This window comes from Nicotiana tomentosiformis, unplaced genomic scaffold (assembly GCF_000390325.3).
Source record: "Nicotiana tomentosiformis unplaced genomic scaffold, ASM39032v3 Un00101, whole genome shotgun sequence".
Lineage (NCBI taxonomy): Eukaryota > Viridiplantae > Streptophyta > Magnoliopsida > Solanales > Solanaceae > Nicotiana > Nicotiana tomentosiformis.
In genome coordinates this window covers 120134-128332 of record NW_027174660.1, presented here as the reverse complement: position 1 = coordinate 128332, position 8199 = coordinate 120134, and the positions used below count along the sequence as shown (strand labels likewise).

Below are 8199 nucleotides of genomic sequence, written 5' to 3'. Positions count from 1 at the left end.
AATAAATCTTGACATTTTCTATGTACTTTTATGTATTAGAGAAATTGAGCTAAAAATCATGTTGAATCTATATGCCGGTATTATTGAGACCCACAGAGGTCGTATTGTTGTTGAATTATTTGTTTAAATTATAATTTCATACTCATTCATGTTTATTCATTTCATATTATATCTCAGCCTCTGTTGTTATATATTGACACATCCTATCATCATTTTTGGGCTAGTTTCATGGCATTGTGGGCCCGAGAGACTGGAGAGATTGATGACTGAGTGAGGCCGAGGGCCTGATTGTGACTTGTACTACCAGTTTTGGGATTGTAGGAAATTTCTATTTTACATTTAATACTTGTTGGTTGAGTCATCTCTAATTCAGTAAGTGTTAGGCTTACCTAGTCCCTAAAACTAAGTGTCATCACGACATCCTACGGGGGGAAATTTGGGTCGTGACAACCAGCCAACGACAAAAAAAATATATATGTAAATTTCTCCAAGTGTATGAACAATGCACAAATGCATGAAGTTTATTTCTATTTCTCCAAATGTACAACCAAGGAAACATTGCCTTAAAGTTCACAACGTCGACAAATGCCGCACCTAGAGGCATACATAACTAAATATAGGTTATATTCGACCTCGTTCGAATTAACACATAATTGGCCCTTGGCCATAACTAAATATAGGTTATATTCGACATCGTTCAAATTAACATCTATCAGGCCCTCAGCCATAACTAAGTATATGTTATATTCGACCTCGTTCGAATCAAGTATAGGTGATAATTTTGCATTGAACTATCTTCAATTTGTCTCCTCTTTCTATTTGAAGCAAGGAGGCAGTGCACAAGTGAGATTCCAGCCCATAACTGGTCATCAGCTGGCTGGCGCATCAAATAAGGTGGTTTCAATCTTTGACGTCGAAAATGACAGGCAACTACAGTCTTTCCAGGTTCATCGTTACCTTCCCACTTTTGGTGGATTAAATTGACTGTTACTCGGTCAATTTATGTTTCTGGCACTTTTGTATTTTCTGGATGTTCCAGCCATCCCAAAGTAAAAGTGTTTACAGGGACATTCTGGAGTGGTGAACTACCTTTGTTGGGATCTCAATGGTAATCTACTGGCATCAGTAAGTGAGGAGTCCGTTAAAGTTTGGTCATTGACCACCGGTGATTTCATCCATGAGCTAAGCTCCAATGAGAATCAGTTCCACTCTTGTGTCTTTCATCCTAGCTATTCAGCTCTATTGGTGATTGGAGAAATGAGGGTAATTATTGATTTCTTTTGCCAATTCTACTTCAATCATTTCTGTAAAATGTCCATTTAGTTAGCTCATTTTCATCCAGTACAACTGTTGAAAGAATACCCAACAAATCTCCTTTAAAGTCTTGTATGCCTGGTATTGAAATTGACTATATTTTTGTGAATTCATGCAACAGTCTTAGGAGCTGTGGAACATGGTTGAGAATAAAAGCATGACAATTCCAGCCCACGATAACATTATCGCTCCTCTAGCACAGTCACCGGTGGCTGGAATGGTCGCTTCCGCAAGTCATGACAGCTCTGTGAAGTTATGCAAATTGTAATTATGACCAATATTTTGGCTAATGGAGTCCATCTCACATAATCATAAGCATCTTTATAAAGTGTAGACTTTGTTGGCAATATTCTTTATGACCCAAAAATATCTCTTCTTTTATACCTACGAGGCCAAGACTTTTTTCCTATAAAAGGGAAGGCCATTAGTTTATTTTAAACACACCAGCAAGACTTGAGTCTTCGTTTCTTTTTTCTTCCTTTCCTCCTTTATTAAGAGTGTTTTGTATGAGAGTTAGTGTTGGGAAGTACTTGTGTGAACCCTTTCTTTGGAATGAACTTGTGAGGTTATTCTCTTAGGGTATTTGGGATTAATTAGAGTGTTTACTCTAATTTTGTACTCTCTTTTGTACTTTTATTGGTATAGTGAAATTGTTCCTCTCCGCTTGTAGACGTAGGTCACACTGACCGAACCACGTTAAATTGGTGTCTCTTTATATGCTTTAATCGTCGTTGTTATCAACTTACATTATCTTTGTTATTGTCATTATACCGTTGTTTGGTTAAATTTCGCACTGCCTGGGTTCCCAATCCTAACAAATTGGTATCAGAGCCGAATCTAACCGGGATAGTTTCAATAGCCAAAATGAAAGGAGAAGATGGTGGATAAAATAACGGACGAGAAGTTTGCCATCATAGATAAAAAGGCAAAATCAGGTATCATCTTAAATCTCTCAAATGGGGTTTTACGTGAAATTTCTGTAGAAACCACAGCCAAAGGCATGTGGAAAAAATTAAAAACCTTATATATGAAGAGGACGGTGGAAAATAGACTTTACCTTAAGCAGAAGGTATATACAATTCGTATGGGTGAAGCACTGCAATATTTTAGGTGTATGACCACCCCGGAAAAGTGTGGCCTAAACTAGTAAAAAATGTGGCATTTGATCAAAGGCCACACTTTTCGACTTTAGGCAATGCTTTATTGGGGGTGGCCAAAACTTGCGTAACCTTTGACCTAAGGGCACGCTTTTCAAATGTTATCTTACAAGCCACGCTTAAAAGCGTGGCCTATTAGATAACAAAGACAACGCTTACTACACCCCATATGGCTACACTTTTGTACCTTACAGCTACACTCTGAAAGCGTGGCCTTTGTTACCTTATAGGCCACACTTGTTAATCGTGGCTTCTAAAGAAATACTTACAAAGCGTAATCTTTGCTTATATATATGGTAGACGTACAAATATATGGCCACACTTTTAAAGTGTGGCAATCTTGCCTAGGGTATACAATTTATATTTTAATTTTTTTAAAATTTACATTTTGCATATATCCTGTAATCACAGTTATTTCAAGCATATGCATTATTATCATATATTTTGATGATATAAAAAACTAAATTAACTAATAAGTACCAAAAAAGATAATGCAAATGAATACACATACTAATAAAATAATGAGTCAAAATGCCCATTAATAATAAACTTTACAAAAGTGAATATATTCATATAGTATCATGAATATTAGACATCCTAATTATTCAAAAATTCTTTGCATTCACATTAAGATCAAATTGACTTTCCGCCACCATTTTGAATTGCATCACCCACATTCTCCTACACATAAAAAGAAACTATAATAAGATAGAAATTGATCTTTGATCGTTCGTCAAGAAGAACAAAGACTAGGATAACATATAGTAACACCATGTTCTGCATATTTTTCAGTCACATATAAATAAAAATTGAACAATGAGTAACCATGCAATACAAGAAAACTTATAATTACCAGTTCACTATATAAAAACTTAGGAAGAGAAGAAGTCGACATTTAGTTTTACTTTGATGTGGCTTTTGATGAGTGTGTTCAAAAGCTGATCCACATAGTTGCATGTTATGTGGAAGTATTACTTCTTAAACTTTAGATCCTATTTTTAAAGTAAGAACAGTGGAAACACAATTTTGTTGACAAAAGAAGATACATTGCTACTCAACTTATTATTGTCCTAATCAACAGAGGGTAAATAGTTTAGTTCTTAGATCTGGTGTTAAGAAAGAACCAGGCAACCAAAAGTCCACTCTCTTCTGCAGGCCTTCTTGCAAACTGGTCATTAACAGTCGTCTCGAAGGACAATAGAGCAAAGACAACAATAAGTTAAAACTCGCCACATTTAGTGTCTAATCTTTCTATAGTTGCTAAAATAACTCTAAGATCTACATCACCTAATTCAAGACCAAAAATTTCGACAATAAACTCAATACAAAGCAGAAAGCATTTAAGTTTGGCGGAAATGTAGAGTCTAAATACCTTTTCACGAATTCCTATGGGTTGATCCAAAAGAGTGTGGAAGATTTTGGCCTCTTACAGCCTGTGCGCTACTTACATCAACTGGAGAAGGTTGGTTAGATCCAACAGATGCTGGTATATCTTGAACATTTAGTCCAGGATTGTTTTACACCAATAGATTAAAGCAATGATGCAATTGCCTCAATTCTTACATTTCTTCTCTCATTTCTTGCATTTCTTCTTTCAAAGTAGAGACTTCATTGTTATGCTTTTATTGGAGCTTGCTGATTTCCTCATCTTTTTTCAGAGTACTTGTTGTCATTGATCTACCATACCATCGTATTCGACCAGGCTGCTCCTTTCCAAACACTGCACTAAATGCTTCATCCGATGTAAAGAAATGAAAGTCATATTTTTAACAAAGTGTCGAATAAACATTACCAATGCCACGCGCAAAAATTGCCGAAATATTATGCAGAAATACAGAAAATGCAGAAAAACTATGCAGAAACGCAAAAAATACTGTCCAAAAATGTAGAAATTTCTGAAATGCAGCACAGAAACCCAGAAATAATGTGCATAAAATACACTGTTCAGAAAATACAGAAATACTATGCAGAAATACCGAAATGCTGCATAGGAAATGCAGAAACACTGTACAGAATCGCAGAAATTGCCGAAACGCTGTGCAGAAATGCAGTAAAACTGTGCAGAAATGCAAAAACACTGCAGAAATGCAAACATTGCTGAAACACTGTGCAGAAATGCAGAAAATACAGAAAAACTTTGAAGAAACGCAAAAAACACTGTCCAGATATGCAGAAATTTCTGAAACGCTGTGTAGAAATGCAGAAAATGAGGAAAAACTGTGCAAAAATGCAAAAATTACCGAAATGCTGTGCAGAAATACAGAAACATTGCATAAATACAAAAATACTGTCCAGAAATGCAGAAATTTCAAAAACTGTGCAGAAACCCAAAAATAATGTGCAAAAATTGCAGAAATGTAGAAACACTGTGCAGAAATGCTGAAACACTGCAAAAATTCAGAAAATGCCGAAATGTTGTGAAAAAATAAAGAAAGCGCCGTGCAAAGAGCAGAAAATGCAGAAACGCAGTGCAGGAATGCCGAAACTGCAGAAACACGGAAACGATGTGCTGAAATGCTGAAACACAGTGCAAAAATACAAAAAATGCAGATATGCTTTTCAGAAATCCGAAATACCTGCTCAATATCTGTATGCTTGCTCAATGTTTGCTAGTCCACAAGAAGATGAAATATAAGTGCACTGCATTTCGGTAATTAGACAATGATGAGACGCCATGAAAGATAAAAATCAAGGAAGTAAAGGAAAACATGGGCTAATAACTCCTCTTCATTACCAATTGACAATTTCAAAAATAGACATCTCCAAATTAGTATTGTGTACTATCTTTAGGTATTATTCATGTTTTTTGTCCAAGACTCCTTTGTTAAATCTGTTTATCAAATATGTTTAAATTTACTGCAAAATGTCAATGACAACCTTTCAATGCCCATATAAGAGCATCTTATTTACCTGGCTCGGTGAATTAAAGACACTCAATTAGCAGATAACTAGTCGAAGAACACAACTCCTAGCCTAAAATTTGATACTCTCTGAAGAAGAAAACCTAAATAAACATACAACATAAGTTACAACTTTATTAAATAATTGTATTGTAGCACCATCCCTGCTCCTCCTAGAGAGAGTGAAGAATAGTTGATCAAACAAGTTTATGCCCGATTTATTTTCTCGAAATCTCACCTATTTTTCCCTTGATAACTAACAAATAATCAATTGATGCAAATTTGGATCAAAATCTCAAAAAGGTACAAACTTTAAGAAACCCAATTGAGAAAAATTGTATAACCCACTTTCTGTAACTAATGAAAAAAAAAAGAAGATTGCATAAACAACGCAGCCATAAGTGAAACAAATGATCAATTGATACAAACTGCGAGTAATATTAAGAAACCCAATTGAGGAAAATACATAACAAGAGAAAGAAACTCACTTTCTGTATAAACAATGCAGAAATAAGCAAAGCAAATTATCATGGATGCAAATTCAGATAAAGAACATCAAAATATAGAAACTTTAAGAAACCCAATTGAGAAAAAATACAAAATAAGAGGAACCCACTAACCTTTCTGAACCAAGTGACCTTTAACAATACAACCCAAGAACAAAATGCAAGAAATTATAATAAAAGAGTTAGTGAGTAAATGGACTATGAATTAACTGAATTTTGATGGTTCCCTTTTGCTTCTTGAAGAAGCTTAAAATTACAGGGAAGGGTAACGTACTTCAATCTTCTAGGTGATGTGAATTGGGCTTCAATCAGGGGAATGTGAATTAAAAATAAATCCCACTCATGGAATAATTAGTTGATTTACCACTTGAAAACCCTAATACAAAGAAAAATCGAAGCCACAAAGCCTAATAAAGAGAAATTTTGGCAAAAACCTAGAAGAATTAAAGGGATTAACGTTGTAGAGGAACATGTAAAGAAATAAAATAATTTATACCTTTTGAATGCTGAAATTTTCTCTTTCTTAGACGCATATATTGGGTCAATGGAGAAGAAAATTTCAGGGATGCTGGATTTGGTACCGGTGGAACCAAGCGGCTTAGTGGTGGAGATGGAGATTTTAACGGGTCTATAGAGAGGGTGAAGACTTCGATGGTTCTTTCTTTTGCCCTTTCAAAATAGGGAAAAAATTTACTGAAAGAAATAATTGAGGAAAATTTTTGATGAAATCTTTTTCTTTATTTTAGAGCACACTTGTTAAGTGTTGTTTTTGTGATTAAAAAGATAGCACGCTTTAAAAGCGTTGTATATAGGTGAATAAGTGTTGCCAAATATTTTATGATTTGGCAACCTTTAAAATACGTTGCCTTTACGTTTAGAAAGTACACTTTAGAAACGTAGCTTAAACTTCCGTGGCCAAAAACTCAAAATAAAGGCTACACTTTTAAAGCGTTCCCATAGACACTATTGGCAACACTTTCCCAGCTTTGTCTAAAATTAGTGTGGTCTTAGGCCAAATTTGTTGTAGTGAAGATACCTCTATTCTCTCTCATCTTGACACCTTTGATTCCATTCTTATGGATTTGAGTAATATAGATGCTGAAATTAAAGATGAGTATCAAGACGTGTTATTGCTTTGTCCTCTACCCCCATCTTTTAAGCATATAAGAGATACTATGCTTTATACAAAGGATAATATCTCTCATAAGGATATTAAATATATCTTAAAATCAAAAGAACAGATAGATAGTGATATTACTGGGGAAGCTAATGGAACTCAAGTGGAAGTTGACTTGTTTGTTAGGGGCAAATCCGACTCCATATCTAGATACAATAATTTAGAGTGTCGTTATTGTGATAAGAAAGATCACATTATCTCTGAAAGCTATAAAATGAAAAATAAAGAAACGCATAAAGAAATAAAAAATAAGCACAAAAATACTGACACCGCCGAAGCTAGTGTAGTAACTGATGAGATTGAGGGAACTATATTTTTAGCAACTGAAACTAGTTTCAGATTAAACAATGAGTAGATTTTAGATTCTGGTTGTTCATATCACATGTGTCCTAGCAGAAACTTATTTTCTACATATGATTCAGTTGAAGGTGGAGTTGTCCAAATGGGTAACAATGTTACTTGTAACGTTATTGGCAAAGGTACAATTCGGATCAGAATGCACGATGGTGTGGTGAGAACTCTCACCGACGTTAGATATGTTTCTGAGTTGAAGAAAAATCTATCTCTTTGGGCACTTTAGAATCCCTTGGGTGCAAATTCACTGGTAAAAGTAGAGTTCTAAAAAATTTTCAAGGAGCTCTTGTGATCATGAAACCACACAGATCTGGTTCGTTGTATACTTTATTGGGATCCACTGTTATAGACCCTACTACAGTTTCGGTATCAGACAACTTGTCTAATTTTGATGGAATTAAATTTTGACATATGCCCATTGGAGCTTTTGCGGAGAAGGTGGAGCAAACTTACTATATCAGCCAAAATTAGGCCAAGGTGGAGATTTGTAATTATGGCCAATATTTTGGCTAATGGAGCCCATCTCACATAAACATAAGAATCTTTGCAAAGTGTAGACTTTGTTGGCAATATTCTTTGTGACCCAAAAATATTGCATTGTGTGGTAGACATCATTTGCACAAGTTGTATCTCTTCTTTTATGCCTAAGAGGCCAAGACTTTTTTGCCTATAAAAGGGAAGGTCATTAGTTCATTTTAAATACACCAACAAGACTTGAGTCTTCATTTCTTATATCTTCCTTTCCTCTTTTATTAAGAGTGTTTTGTATGAGAGTTAGTGTTGGGAAGCAC

At 35.0% G+C, this 8199-nt stretch overlaps 2 long non-coding RNA genes across 3 annotated transcripts; one reads left to right on the top strand and one right to left on the bottom strand.

The window, feature by feature from the left end:
* The first annotated feature begins 803 nt into the window (after positions 1-803).
* Positions 804-1571, top strand: LOC108947246 (uncharacterized). The gene is made up of 3 exons (XR_001971683.3): positions 804-945; positions 1066-1263; positions 1436-1571. It is a non-coding gene; the product is annotated as an uncharacterized lncRNA (long non-coding RNA).
* Positions 1572-2985: 1414 nt separating this feature from the next.
* LOC104108459 (uncharacterized) lies at positions 2986-6729 on the bottom strand. 2 transcript variants are annotated; one of them, XR_011413190.1, is made up of 4 exons: positions 6374-6729; positions 5048-5111; positions 3844-4203; positions 2986-3169 (listed from the first exon to the last, which is right to left on the bottom strand). It is a non-coding gene; the product is annotated as an uncharacterized lncRNA (long non-coding RNA). The 2 variants fall into 2 exon arrangements; XR_011413189.1 differs by having other exon boundaries at positions 2986-3152; positions 6374-6727.
* Positions 6730-8199: the final 1470 nt, after the last annotated feature.